This window comes from Primulina eburnea, chromosome 1, assembly GCF_022965805.1.
Source record: "Primulina eburnea isolate SZY01 chromosome 1, ASM2296580v1, whole genome shotgun sequence".
In the NCBI taxonomy this organism is placed as follows: domain Eukaryota; kingdom Viridiplantae; phylum Streptophyta; class Magnoliopsida; order Lamiales; family Gesneriaceae; genus Primulina; species Primulina eburnea.
The window spans coordinates 7,661,124-7,676,123 of record NC_133101.1 but is presented as its reverse complement, the minus strand read 5'-3'; positions in this window follow the sequence as shown (position 1 = coordinate 7,676,123).

The following is a 15,000-nucleotide window of genomic DNA, read 5'->3' as shown; positions in this document are numbered from 1 at the left end:
TATTGATCGAACAACTTGTAAATATGACAATATATTTATAAAATAATAATTGTAGTGTTAGAGTTTTACCGAAAACTCTTATTTCGAGTTTTATTGACATTTTCAGTTTCGACACTGTCATAATAATTTCTTTTGCAAAAAATATCATCATTTTTTTACCAACTTTTTTAAATATGCAAAGTATGGACATAGTTGACAATTTACAATGAATATTACAATTTTTCATATGTTTATTTATAATAACAATAATTATAGTGTTGAGAGTTTTACCGAAACTCCTCTTTTGAGTTATACTGTTTTGACCTTATCATGATAATTTTTTGTTACTAAAATATCTCAATTTTTTGAAATATCTACAAACTATATTATATTAATATAATATAATAAAGTATAATGATAATAATAATATATAGATTATTTTATAGATCGATGTATTTATTTAGGAATTGAGACTATTAACCAACTTACTAAAAAAAATAGAAACAAAAATTAATTACTTGTAAATATGTATGTGTGCGTGTGAAATTTTCTAACCATTGATAAGATATACAAAATCAATTAAAAATTACAATACATATCTGTAACAATAATAAAAGATTACAATCCATATCATTGATAAATACTAGAATCGTGTGAATTGCACAACATTAGAACGATGGCCTCCGAGAACCATTTCGATCGTCTCCCAGCAAAGCTAATTATCTCCATTTTCGAAAAAATACTGGATGCCAAATGGCTGTGCGTTTGCTATTCTGTCTCCAAGAATTTTGCCGCTCATGTTGTTCAAGCCAGCCACCTTGTTTCTGTCCGAATCTCGTGTGAGATTAGCCCATTTGGCGAGCCTCCTGTTTGGCCACCTGGGATCAAAAACTTTCGAAAGAAACTTTGCTACGTGAAATCCGCAGCAATGCAATTCAATATTCGTAACCTTGATTCAGCCTTTTGTTATGTGGAAATCTGATTCGTTTCAGTTCATCTTCGTTTTGGCAGAGAGCCGTGTTGATAATGATATCTCTGCAGCTGGCATCAAAGCATTCACAATGGAAGAATGCCATGCCTTATTTGGTTCGATTTACAATCACATGTGTGATTTCTCGTTGCGGTTTCGTTATATTGAAGAGCTTCTTGATGTTCATCCAAATTTAAAAAACGTTTATGCAGTGGACCCTATGAAGCGGGGGAGCATTGATTTGGGAGAAGAAGGTATTGCCAATGTGATGGAGGGTCGTAGGATAGTTTGATGGTGAAGAATACATTTAAAAAAGAGAATACCGTGAAGTAGCCATCACCATGATCAAGAAACACCGTTATATTTCATTTGTCGGTTCAACTACCGTCGAGGCACCATTGCAAGTTTTCCACTACAATCATTGGCAAACATGAAGTCACTGTCATTCTAGAAAATGTACATGCATCATAAGCAAGATAATGTGATGAGGACCACGTGAAGTGAGTTTGAGAGGGGTGGGTAATTTCACTTATTCAATTTGTTTTCTGCCCCTAAAGGGTTCTTCTTAGATTTAAAATATATGCACACTTAAATAACGATTGTTAATTGGATGTCAGGAGGTTTTTTTACGTAACCACTCTGACGCTCAAGTCAATAAAGTGATTTATAGAGTGTGTATTTTTTTCTTGTATAAGAGTATATATCTGAATGCATTAATATCAAACAAACCTGATATTTATAGGAAGAAAGTCAATGATGACTTTGTTTTCAGCCCAGCTGTTACTCATGATGGATAGTTGCCCATACCTTGTTTACTGATATTGTTACTCCGATCTAGTCACATCACCCTTACGTGCGCCGAAAGACCTCTTAACGATGATCAAGTCGTGGTGCCTCATACCTGCGAGTTCTGACATGACACCTGTACTGGAGCGCATGGATAATTACCTTGATGTAGATCACTGCTCTTAGTTGCACTACCCGAGCTCCCACTACCCGAGGCTTAGCTATGTCATGTCCCGAGACTGGGGTTAGTCAATACCGACGTTGTTTACAACCACATAATTGAAAATAACAAGCCTCGTAGTATAGTATAAACCAAAAACCAGTTTATTACTCACAGTCAATCATAAGATTGTTTTTACAATGTAGATTTTTAAAACGATAAAAATATGCGGAGCGAAAACTAAAATAAGCTTCTTGATTCTTTTTATTATCAGCCCCAAAATTGGTCTTGTTCATCTTTCTCGATTTTCTCTTCTGATATCTAGGGAGGATAGAGTAAGGGGTAAGTGATATGGTCATCACTCAGTAAGCAGGGGTCGTTCGAGCACATACATAACAAATACATATGAATTTTGAAAACCACATATCATATCATGCATAACATTATTCTCATAACATGTCATCATCATAAGCATATTGGGGTTCCCACTCATATCCAGTTGAATCCTCACAATGCCAAACCATAAAACATAAGATAATCGTATCAAGAAGGGGTAGAAACAGAATAACGATGCTCGACCGAAACTTTCAAAAACAAAACAATTCATACACAATATATTTTAAACCAAGCCCACTTACCTTATACTGGAAGGAAACGTGAAGAACTCGGAAACCATAGAATAATCATGCAACTGACACTTCGAAGACGCAGCAGCACATCTACCGAAAAAGTAGCCGTCTTATAAAATTCCTTCCGCCTTATTGAACAGTTGGATTGGGCTTAAATTTTAAGGTATATTCACAAGTACGTCAAATAAATTATGAACGGTCGAGATCGAGTTTGAAGTCATTTTAACCTGCTTATGGACAAAAAACCGTATGTATATATTATTCACATCTAAAATCTGAGTAGTTTTCTTGCGAATGCTATAAACAAAAAACTATCTGTTGGATTTGGCTGAAATTCGTATATGTTATTCAAAATATATGAAAGCATATTCTAAACGGTGAAGATCGGATTCAGATCATCAGCGCTAGAGAAATATTTTGCTGAACGTGGACATAATTTTGATGATTACAGCATAATTTTGGAGAGCAAAATTTTCAAAAATTCTAGGGAGAGTTTAGAGAGAATTTCGAAAATTTTGAGTGTATGAATGGTGTGAAATGTTGAATGGTGTAGGGTGGTATTTATTAGAGTGATGTGAAAATTTTATCATAATTTGATTGATATCATTCCATAATTTGGAGATGCTCATTCCATAAATTTCGAGATACCTTTTCCATAAATATTGAGATGCTTCCTTATTGTGAGAAACTGTCTTGTATGTAATATTTCCTTTCAAACTAGGTTGATATGCAGCCTTAATTTATCGTGTATCTTGTACTAGATTTCAAATTATATGTATTTATTGGCTTAGAAATTTTTTTTGAATATAATGTATTATTTAATATTTTCAAATTTATTATTTTTACAATAATATCACAACTCGAAAATAAATTCTTATACATGTCTACATTTAAACAAATAATTACAAGCCCAAAAATTTTGGTTCTCACAAGCTATGAGCCTGACTCCTTCTGAACACGGGTCAGAGCAGAGAAGAGATGGCCCGAGTACAAGATTTGCCCAGGGTATCACCACTCATTCCCTCAAATAGTCAAGCTAGAGTCCTACTCGTTGTCCCGAGTAATACGAATATGTTTGGGCGGGAAATTCATGGATGTAGGGCTGACGTGAGCATGAAGTAAGCCTTAGTAGTCAAAAGATCGGATGTCACTTCGAATTTTGTACCCGTCTTTTCATATACCCCGTACAATCTTCAAGGAGCATCGTGCTCGTCTATCGTTTTGAAATATATGGCTCAGGATCATCTTCCCCCAAGTATAAATAGTTGACGCCTTCCCCAATTTTTTACTTTAACAAAACTATTGCACATTCTCACTCTTCAGCTCTCCATATCTCCGACAACCATTCTGCTACTTTGCGTTCACCTTCTCCTCCAAATTTTTCCGTTAGTTTTTCTTTTTCCGCTTATTCCTCATGTCAAATTATACTTCTTCCCCGTCTGGAGCGAACATGCGAGGTTCATCGGTGATGATATGTTCTGATTTTCTCTTAACCCTCAGAGAACAACCCAGCCCCCCTTCCCCCAGACCCAAGCCTAAAAAGTGTAAGGGCAAGGCATAAATTAGTAAAGAAATTGAAATACATGGAATTTAAAAAATAGCCAAACAAAAAATATGGATTTACAGTATGTAAATGACATTTTGTGATATGGAGAAAAATGAGTTTTGAGCCTTTAGTTTCCTTTAGCTAGGGTAAGGTTTTTTTTAAATACGTTATGAAATTTACTTTTGATATGGTTTTAAAATATGAATGCATACATACACAATCACATTGTATGTTAAACATATAACAAGAATAGGTACACACACATCATTGCTGTGAAACCCTTCTCCTTGATTGTTATACTATGCAGGTGTTCTTGGGAAGTAACAATGGCTTATGAACAACAAAATTGGAGATGTGGAATCCTTATTTAGTTTCTACTTCTCATGTAGTCGTTTTGCGCATCTTGTTTTTCTAGTCACTCGCTCCATTTATGTCCATATCCCATATGTGTAAATCTCATCACTGATTCTTATTGGTCCATCTTTCATTGTTGGGCCACCCGGCAAACTGGACTTCCTTAGTAGATTCAATCAAGTTGACTATGTAATTATTTGATTTTCTTGCGTCAATAGTGATGCAAAAATGCCTTTCGGACACTTATACGGGTGGAAAAGTGAGAAAGTGGGATTCATTATGCTTCGTGTGAAGCAGCACCTTGCTTCATTTTATCAGGATGATATGAGGGATAATTGCACCGTGCTAAGCCAAAACAAAATTGACACCTGAGGAATTTATGGTTTACCTTTATATAAAGGTAGTTCTCATGTCTGAATCCCATCTTAGGGTTCATTACATAAAAGAGCAGCTAGATGTTCTTCCAAATTTGAACAGAATCTTGGCTGAGGACTTTGTGAAGCATGGGAGAGTTATTGCTAACGAAGAAGTGGTCGCTAATATGAGAAATGACTTTTCATTAAAGGATGTTGTCGGCGATGAGTTGGAGGCTGTCGGAGAATTGGAGGAGCATGAGTTGGAGGTTCGCAGAGGCATGTTGTTGGAGGATACTGCCGGTGGAGTGGAGCCGGTTGTTGTGTTGGACGGAATTATGGCTTACCTTGATATAGAGGTAGTTCCCTTGTATGACTCTCATCTTAGGGTTCGTTACACAAAAGAGCTCCTTGATGTACTTCCAAACTTGAACAGAGTCTCGGCTGAGGACTTTGTGAAGCAAGGGAGAGTTATTGGTGACGATGAAGCGCTCACTAATCTGAGTAATGGCTTGCCATTGGAGGATGTTGTCGGCGGTAAGTTGGAGGCTGTCAGAGAATTGAGAAGCATGAGTTGGAGGTTGGCGGAGGCATGTTGTTGGAGGATGCTGTCGGTGGAGTGGAGCCAGTTTTTGTATTTTACTTTGTGAAGCAAGGGAAAGTTATTGCTGACGAAGAAGCGGTCGCTAATATGAGAAATGGCTTGTCGTTGGAGGATGCTGTCGGAGAATTGGAGGAGCATGAGTTGTAGGTCGGCGACGATTTGTTGTTGGAGGATGCTGCCGGTGGAGTTGAGCCGATTGTAGTGTTGTACATAATTTATGGCTTACCTTGATATAAAGGTATTTCGACAAAAGTGCTCCTGAATGTTCTTACAAACTTGAACAGAATCTCGGCTGAGGACTTTGTGAAGCAAAGGAGAGTTATTGTTGACGATGAAACGCTTGCTAATATGAGAAATAGCTTGCCATTGTAGGATGTTGTTGGTGGTAAGTTGGAGGGTATCGGAGAATTGAGAAGTGTGAGTTGGAGGTTGGCAGATGCATGTTGTTAGAGGATGCTGCTGGTGGGGTGGAGTCGATTGTTGTGTTAGACGGAATTTATGGCTTGCATTGATATAGAGGTAGTTCTCTTGTCTGAATCTCATCTTAAGGTTCGTTACATAAAGAGCTCATGGATGTTCTTCCAAACTTGAACAGAGTTTCGGCTGAAGACTTTATGAAGCAGATGAGAGTTATTGCTGACGAAGAAGTGGTCGTTAATATGACAAATGACTTGCCATTAGAGGATGTTGTCGACGGTGAGTTGGAGGCTGTCGGAGAACTGGAGGAGTATGAGTTGGAGGTTGGCATAGGCATGTTGTTGGAAGATGTTGCCGGTGGAGTGGAGCCGGTTGTTGTGACTTACTTTGTGAAATAGGGGAAGTTAATGTTGAAGAAGAAGCAGTCGCTAATCTAAGAAATGGCTAGCCGTTGGAGGATGTTTTCGTCAGTGAGTTGAAGGCTCTCGGAGAATTGGAGGAGCATGAGTTGGAGGTTTGCAGAGGCGTGTTGTTGGAGGATGCTGCCAGTGGAGTGGAGTCGGTTGTTGTGGATTACTTTGTGAATCAGGGGAAAGTTATTGGTGACGAAGAAACGGTCGCTAATCTGAGAAACGACTTGCCATTATGCTGTCGTTGATGAGTTGGAGGCTGTTGGAGAATTGGAAGAGCATGAGTTGGAGGTTGGCGGAGGCATGTTGTTGGAAAATGCAGCAGGTGGAGTGGAGCCGGTTGTTGTGTTAGACAATCCATTTCTCAGATTAGCGACCGCTTCTTCGTCAGCAATAACTCTCCATTACTTCACAAAGTCCTTAGCCAAGACTCTGTTCAAGTTTGGAAGAACATCCTGAAGCTCTTTTATGTAACGAACCCTAGAGATTCAGACAAGGGAACTACATCTATATCATGGTAAGTGACATACTCTTGTCTCATATCTTAAAAATTTAATATTTAAAATGAATTTATAATGAGCTTACAATGGACTTCTATATCAACTTGGGTTAATCATTTTCGTAAAACGAGGACAATTGGATGTTAGTTACATAAATGCTACATGCTACATGATGCGAGAAAAAAATGCTACATGATGCAAATTTTCCTGTCGAGCATGTAGGCGGGGTAGAATGCATTATACCCCGCATACATGCTCCACAGAACATCCTAAAGATAAGATACCTGTCGAGCTTCTTATCTTGAACCTGCGAGAAAAAAATGCTACATAATGCGAGCCACCTCTTGAACCTGTAGGACACCTCTAGATTCTCGGCGTCGGTGGATCGAGGGGTTAGGCTGCGACGACGACGTCGCGTTATGAAAGAGGGGCGATTGTGATACCCCTTATCTCACATGATAAAAATTAAATATTTAAAATGAGTTTATTATATTATACTTACAAAGGATTTCTAGCAAATTGGGAAAATCATTTTTGTAAAGCGAGGACGAATACGAAGTAGTTGATATAAAAGCCCATTGTACAGTCACGCATCCGCGGGCCCGGGCTCCGGGCGTAACATTTAGCCGTAAATTCCTCATGTGTTAATTTTTGTAGGCTCAACACGGTGCAATTGTCACTCATATCATCTTGATAAGATAAAGCCAGGCGCTGCTTCACATTAAGCATAATGAATTCCACTTACTCGTTTTTCCAACTGTACAAGTGTCCGAAAGGCATTTGCGCATCATTATTGATGCAAGAAAATCAAATAATTACTGAATTAACTTGATTGAATATGCTAAGGAAGTCCAATTTGTCCGGTGGCCAAACAGGGAAAGAAGGACCAATAAGAATCAGTGATGGGATTTGCAATGATGGGATATGGATAGAAATGGAGCCGTAACTAGAAAAAAAATATGCGCAAAGCGACTACATGAGAAGTAACAACTAAATAAGGATTCTACGTCTCCAAATTTTTTGAGGACTAAATAAGAATACATAAGAGCATTATTTCATATGGGATAGAGTCAAAGTATCTTCTTATGCTTCTTCCTTTTCCAAGATGTTCATAAGTCATTGTTGCTTCGCAAGAACACCTACATAGTATAACAATAAAGGAGAAGGGTTTCACTGTAATGATGTGTGTGTACGTATTCTTGTTCTGGTTTTAACATGATACAGTGCGATTGTGTACATTTGCATTCATATTTTAAAAACATATCAAAAGTAAATTTGCCAGCATATCACAAAAAATCTTACCCTATCTAAAGGAAACTAAAGGCTCAAAACTCATTCTTCTCCATATGACAAAATGTCATTTCCATACTGTAAATCCATATTTTTTGTGTGGGTATTTTTTAAATTCCATGTATTTCAATTTCTTTACTAGTTTATGTCTTGCCCTTGTACTTTTTAGGCTTGGGTCTCTGAGGGTTAGGAGAAAATTCGAGATGTGAAACCCCTATTTAGTTCCTACTTCTCATGTAGTCGCTTTGCACATCTTGTTTTTCTAGTTACCGGCTCCATTTATGTCCATATCTCATATGTGAAAATCTCATCGCTGATTCTTATTGGTCCCTATTTCCCTGTTGGGCCACCCGGCAAACGGGATTTTCTTAGTAAATTCAATCAAGTTGACTCTGTAATTATTCGATTTTCTTGCGTCAATAGTGATGCGCAAATGCATTTCTGGGGGAGGGGGGGAGGTCGGGGTTGTTCTCTGAGGGTTAGGGGAAAATTGGAGATGTGAAACCCCTATTTAGTTCCTACTTCTCATGTAGTCGCTTTGCGCATCTTGTTTTTCTAGTTACCGGCTCCATTTATGTCCATATCTCATATGTGCAAATCTTATCACTGATTCTTATTGGTCTCTCTTTCCCTGTTGGGCCACCCGACAAATTGGATTTTCTTAGTAAATTCAATCAAGTTGACTATGTAATTATTCGATTTTCTTGCGTAAATTGTTTCGAAAATGCCTTTTTTTTTGGGGGGGTGGGAGGGGGTGAGGGAGGTCGGGGTTGTTCTCTGAGGGTTAGGGGAAAACTGGAAATGTGAAACCCCTATTTAGTTCCTACTTCTCATGTAGTCATTTTGCGCATCTTGTTTTTCTTGTTACCGGCTCCATTTATGTCCATATCTCATATGTGCAAATCTCATCACTGATTCTTATTGGTCCCTCTTTCCCTGTTGGGCCACCGATAAAACTGGACTTTCTTAGTAAATTCAATCAAGTTGACTCTGTAATTATTCGTTTTTCTTCCGTCAATAGTGATGCGCAATAGCCTTTCTGGGGGTGGAGGTCGGGGTTGTTCTCTGAGGGTTAGGGGAAAATTGGAGATGTGAAACTCCTATTTAGTTCCTACTTCTCATGTAGTCGCTTTGCTTATCTTGTTTTTCTAGTTATCGGCTCCATTTATGTCCTTATCTCATATTTGCAAATCTCATCACTGATTCTTATTGGTCTCTCTTTCCCTGTTGGGCCACCCGGAAAACTGGATTTTCTTAGTAAATTCAATCAAGTTGAATTAGCGACAATCCATTTCTCAGATTAGCGACCGCTTCTTCGTCAGCTATAACTCTCCATTACTTCACAAAGTCCTTAGCCAAGACTCTGTTCAAGTTTGGAAGAACATCCTGGAGCTCTTTTATGTAACGAACCCTAGAGATTCAGACAAGGTAACTACCTCTATATCATGGTAAGTGTGATACTCTTGTCCCATAGCTTAAAAATTTAATATTTAAAATGAATTTATAATGAGCTTACAATGGACTTTTATAGTAACTTGGGTTCATCATTTTCGTAAACCGAGGACAATTGGATGTTCGTTACATAAATGCTACATGCTACATGATGCGAGAAAAAAATGCTACATTATACAAATTTTCCTGTCGAGCATGTAGGCGGGGTAGAATGCATTATACCCCGCCTACATGCTCCACAGAACATCCTACAGATAAGATACCTGTCGAGCTTCTTATCTTGAACCTGTGAGAAAAAAATGCTACATGATGCGAGCCACCTCTTGAACCTGTAGGACACCTCTAGATTCTCGGCGTCGGTAGATCGAGGGGTTAGGCTGCGACGACGACGTCGCGTTATGAAAGAGGGGTGATTGTGATACCCCTTATCTCACATGATAAAAATTAAATATTTAAAATGAGTTTATAATATTATACTTACAAAGGATTTCTAGCAAATTAGGAAAATTATTTTTGTAAAGCGAGGACGAATACGAAGTAGTTGATATAAAAGCCCATTGTACAGTCACGCATCCGCGGGCCCGGGCTCGGGGCGTAACAGTTAGCCGTAAATTCCTCATGTGTTAATTCTTGTAGGCTCAACACGGTGCAATTGTCACTCGTATCATCTTGATAAGATAAAGCAAGGCGCTGCTTCACATTAAGCATAATGAATTTCACTTACTCGTTTTCCAACTGTACAAGTGTCCGAAAGGCATTTGCGCATCATTATTGATGCAAGAAAATCAAATAATTACAGAATTAACTTGATTGAATATGCTAAGGAAGTCCAATTTGTCCGGTGGCCAAACAGGGAAAGAAGGACCAATAAGAATCAGTGATGGTATTTGCAATGATGGGATATGGATAGAAATGGAGCCGTAACTAGAAAAAAAATATGCGCAAAGCGACTACATGAGAAGTAAGAACTAAATAAGGGTTCTACGTCTCCAAATTTTTTGAGAACTAAATAAGACTACATAAGAGCATTATTTCATATGGGATAGAGTCAAAGTATCTTCTTATGCTTCTTCCTTTTCCAAGATGTTCATAAGTCATTGTTGCTTCGCAAGAACACCTACATAGTATAACAATAAAAGAGAAGGGTTTCACTGTAATGATGTGTGTGTACGTATTCTTGTTCTGGTTTTAACATGATACAGTGCGATTGTGTACATTTGCATTCATATTTTAAAAACATATCAAAAGTAAATTTGCCAGCATATCACAAAAAATCTTACCCTATCTAAAGGAAACTAAAGGCTCAAAACTCATTCTTCTCCATATGACAAAATGTCATTTCCATACTGTAAATCCATATTTTTTGTGTGGGTATTTTTTAAATTCCATGTATTTCAATTTCTTTACTAGTTTATGTCTTTTCCTTGCACTTTTTAGGCTTGGGTCTCTGAGGGTTAGGAGAAAATTCGAGATGTGAAACCCCTATTTAGTTCCTACTTCTCATGTAGTCGCTTTGCACATCTTGTTTTTCCAGTTACCGGCTCCATTATGTCCATATCTCATATGTGCAAATCTCATCACTGATTCTTATTGGTCCTATTTCCTGTTGGGCCACCCGACAACGAGATTTCCTTAGTAAATTCAATCAAGTTGACTCTGTAATTATTCGATTTTCTTGCGTCAATAGTGATGCGCAAATGAATTTCTGGGGGAGGTCGGGGGTTGTTCTCTGAGGGTTAGGGGAAAATTGGAGATGTGAAACCCTATTAGTTCCTACTTCTCATGTAGTCCTTTGCGCATCTTGTTTTTCTAGTTACCGGCTCCATTTATGTCCATATCTCATATGTGCAAATCTTATCACTGATTCTTATTGGTCTCTCTTTCCCTGTTGGGCCACCCGGCAAATTGGAATTTTCTTAGTAAATTCAATCAAGTTGACTATGTAATTATTCGATTTTTCTTGCGTAAATAGTGTTCGCAAATGCCTTTTTTTGGGGGGGGGGGTGAGGAGGTCGGGGTTGTTCTCTGAGGGTTAGGGGAAAATTGGAGATGTGAAACTCCTATTTAGTTCCTACTTCTCATGTAGTCGCTTTGCTTATCTTGTTTTTCTAGTTACCGGCTCCATTTATGTCCTTATGTCATATTTGAAAATCTCATCACTGATTCTTATTGGTCTCTCTTTCCCTGTTGCGCCACCCGGAAAACTGGATTTTCTTAGTAAATTCAATCAAGTTGAATTAGCGACAATCATTTCTCAGATTAGCGACCGCTTCTTCGTCAGCAATAACTCTCCATTACTTCACAAAGTCCTTAGCCAAGACTCTGTTCAAGTTTGGAAGAACATCCTGTAGCTCTTTTATGTAACGAACCCTAGAGATTCAGACAAGGGAACTACCTCTGTATCATGGTAAGTGTGATACTCTTGTCCCATAGCTTAAAAATTTAATATTTAAAATGAATTTATAATGAGCTTACAATGGACTTCTATAGCAACTTGGGTTAATCATTTTCGTAAACCGAGGACAATTGGATGTTCGTTACATAAATGCTACATGCTACATGATGCGAGAAAAAAATGCTACATGATGCAAATTTTCCTGTCGAGCATGTAGGCGGGGTAGAATGCATTATACCCCGCCTACATGCTCCACAGAACATCCTACAGATAAGATACCTGTCGAGCTTCTTATCTTGAACCTGCGAGAAAAAAATGCTACATGATGCAAGCCACCTCTTGAACCTGTAGGACACCTCTAGATTCTCGGCGCCGGTGGATCGAGGGGTTAGGCTGCGACGACGACGTCGCGTTATGAAAGAGGGGTGATTGTGATACCCCTTATCTCACATGATAAAAATTAAATATTTAAAATGAGTTTATAATATTATACTTACAAAGGATTTCTAGCAAATTAGGAAAATCATTTTTGTAAAGCGAGGACGAATACGAAGTAGTTGATATAAAAGCCCATTGTACAGTCACGCATCCGCGGGCCCGGGCTCGGGGCGTAACAGTTAGCCGTAAATTCCTCATGTGTTAATTCTTGTAGGCTCAACACGGTGCAATTGTCACTCGTATCATCTTGATAAGATAAAGCAAGGCGCTGCTTCACATTAAGCATAATGAATTCCACTTACTCGTTTTTCCAACTGTACAAGTGTCCGAAAGGCATTTGCGCATCATTATTGATGCAAGAAAATCAAATAATTACAGAATTAACTTGATTGTATATGCTAAGGAAGTCCAATTTGTCCGGTGGCCAAAGAGGGAAAGAAGGACCAATAAGAATCAGTGATGGGATTTGCAATGATGGGATATGGATAGAAATGGAGCCGTAACTAGAAAAAAAATATGCGCAAAGCGACTACATGAGAAGTAAGAACTAAATAAGGATTCTACGTCTCCAAATTTTTTGCGAACTAAATAAGACTACATAAGAGCATTATTTCATATGGGATAGAGTCAAAGTATCTTCTTATGCTTCTTCCTTTTCCAAGATGTTCATAAGTCATTGTTGCTTCGCAAGAACACCTACATAGTATAACAATAAAGGAGAAGGGTTTCACTGTAATGATGTGTGTGTACGTATTCTTGTTCTGGTTTTAACATGATACAGTGCGATTGTGTACATTTGCATTCATATTTTAAAAACATATCAAAAGTAAATTTGCCAGCATATCACAAAAAATCTTACCCTATCTAAAGGAAACTAAAGGCTCAAAACTCATTCTTCTCCATATGACAAAATGTCATTTCCATACTGTAAATCCATATTTTTTGTGTGGGTATTTTTTAAATTCCATGTATTTCAATTTCTTTACTAGTTTATGTCTTTCCCTTGCACTTTTTAGGCTTGGGTCTCTGAGGGTTAGGAGAAAATTCGAGATGTGAAACCCCTATTTAGTTCCTACTTCTCATGTAGTCGCTTTGCACATCTTGTTTTTCCAGTTACCGGCTCCATTTATGTCCATATCTCATATGTGCAAATCTCATCACTGATTCTTATTGGTCCCTATTTCCCTGTTGGGCCACCCGGCAAACGGGATTTCCTTAGTAGATTCAATCAAGTTGGTTCTGTAATTATTCGATTTTCTTGCGTCAATAGTGATGCGCAAATGCATTTCTGGGGGAGGGGGGGAGGTCGGGGTTGTTCTCTGAGGGTTAGGGGAAAATTGGAGATGTGAAACCCCTATTTAGTTCCTACTTCTCATGTAGTCGTTTTGCGCATCTTGTTTTTCTAGTTACCGGCTCCGTTTATGTCCATATCTCATATGTGTAAATCTCATCACTGATTCTTATTGGTCCATCTTTCCCTGTTGGGCCACCGGGCAAACTGGACTTTCTTAGTAAATTCAATCAAGTTGACTCTTTAATTATTCGTTTTTCTTGCGTGAATAGTGATGCGCAAATGCCTTTCTAAGGGTGGAGGTCGGGGTTGTTCTCTGAGGGTTAGGGGAAAATTGGAGATGTGAAACCCCTATTTAGTTCCTACTTCTCATGTAGTCGCTTCGCGCATCTTGTTTTTCTAGTTACCGGCTCCATTTATGTCCATATCTCATATGTGCAAATCTCATCACTAATTCTTATTGGTCCCTATTTCCCTGTTGGGCCACCAGGAAAACTGGATTTCCTTAGTAAATTCAATCATGTTGAATTAGCGACAATCCATTTCTCAGATTAGCGACCGCTTCTTCGTCAGCAATAACTCTCCATTACTTCACAAAGTCCTTAGCCAAGACTCTGTTCAAGTTTGGAAGAACATCCTGGAGCTCTTTTATGTAACGAATCCTAGAGATTCAGACAAGGGAACTACCTCTATATCATGGTAAGTGTGATACTCTTGTCCCATATCTTAAAAATTTAATATTTAAAATGAATTTATAATGAGCTTACAATGGACTTCTATAGCAACTTGGGTTAATCATTTTCGTAAAACGAGGACAATTGGATGTTAGTTACAAAAATGCTACAAGCTACATGATGCGAGAAAAAAATTTTACATGATGCAAATTTTCCTGTCGAGCATGTAGGCGGGGTAGAATGCATTATACCCCGCCTACATGCTCCACAGAACATCCTACAGATAAGATACCCGTCGAGCTTCTTTTCTTGAACCTGCGAGAAAAAAATGCTACATGATGCGAGCCACCTCTTGAACCTGTAGGACATCTCTAGATTCTCGGCGCCGGTGGATCGAGGGTTAGGCTGCGACGACGACGTCGCGTTATGAAAGAGGGGTAATTGTGATACCCCTTATCTCACATGATAAAAATTAAATATTTAAAATGAGTTTATTATATTATACTTACAAAGGATTTCTAGCAAATTGGGACAATCATTTTTGTAAAGCGAGGACGAATACGAAGTAGTTGATATAAAAGCCCATTGTACAGTCACGCATCCGCGGGCCCGGGCTCGGGGCGTAACAGTTAGCCGTAAATTTCTCATGTGTTAATTCTTGTAGGCTCAACACGGTGCAATTGTCACTCGTATCATCTTGATAAGATAAAGCAAGACGCTGCTTCACATTAAGCATAATGAATTCCACTTAC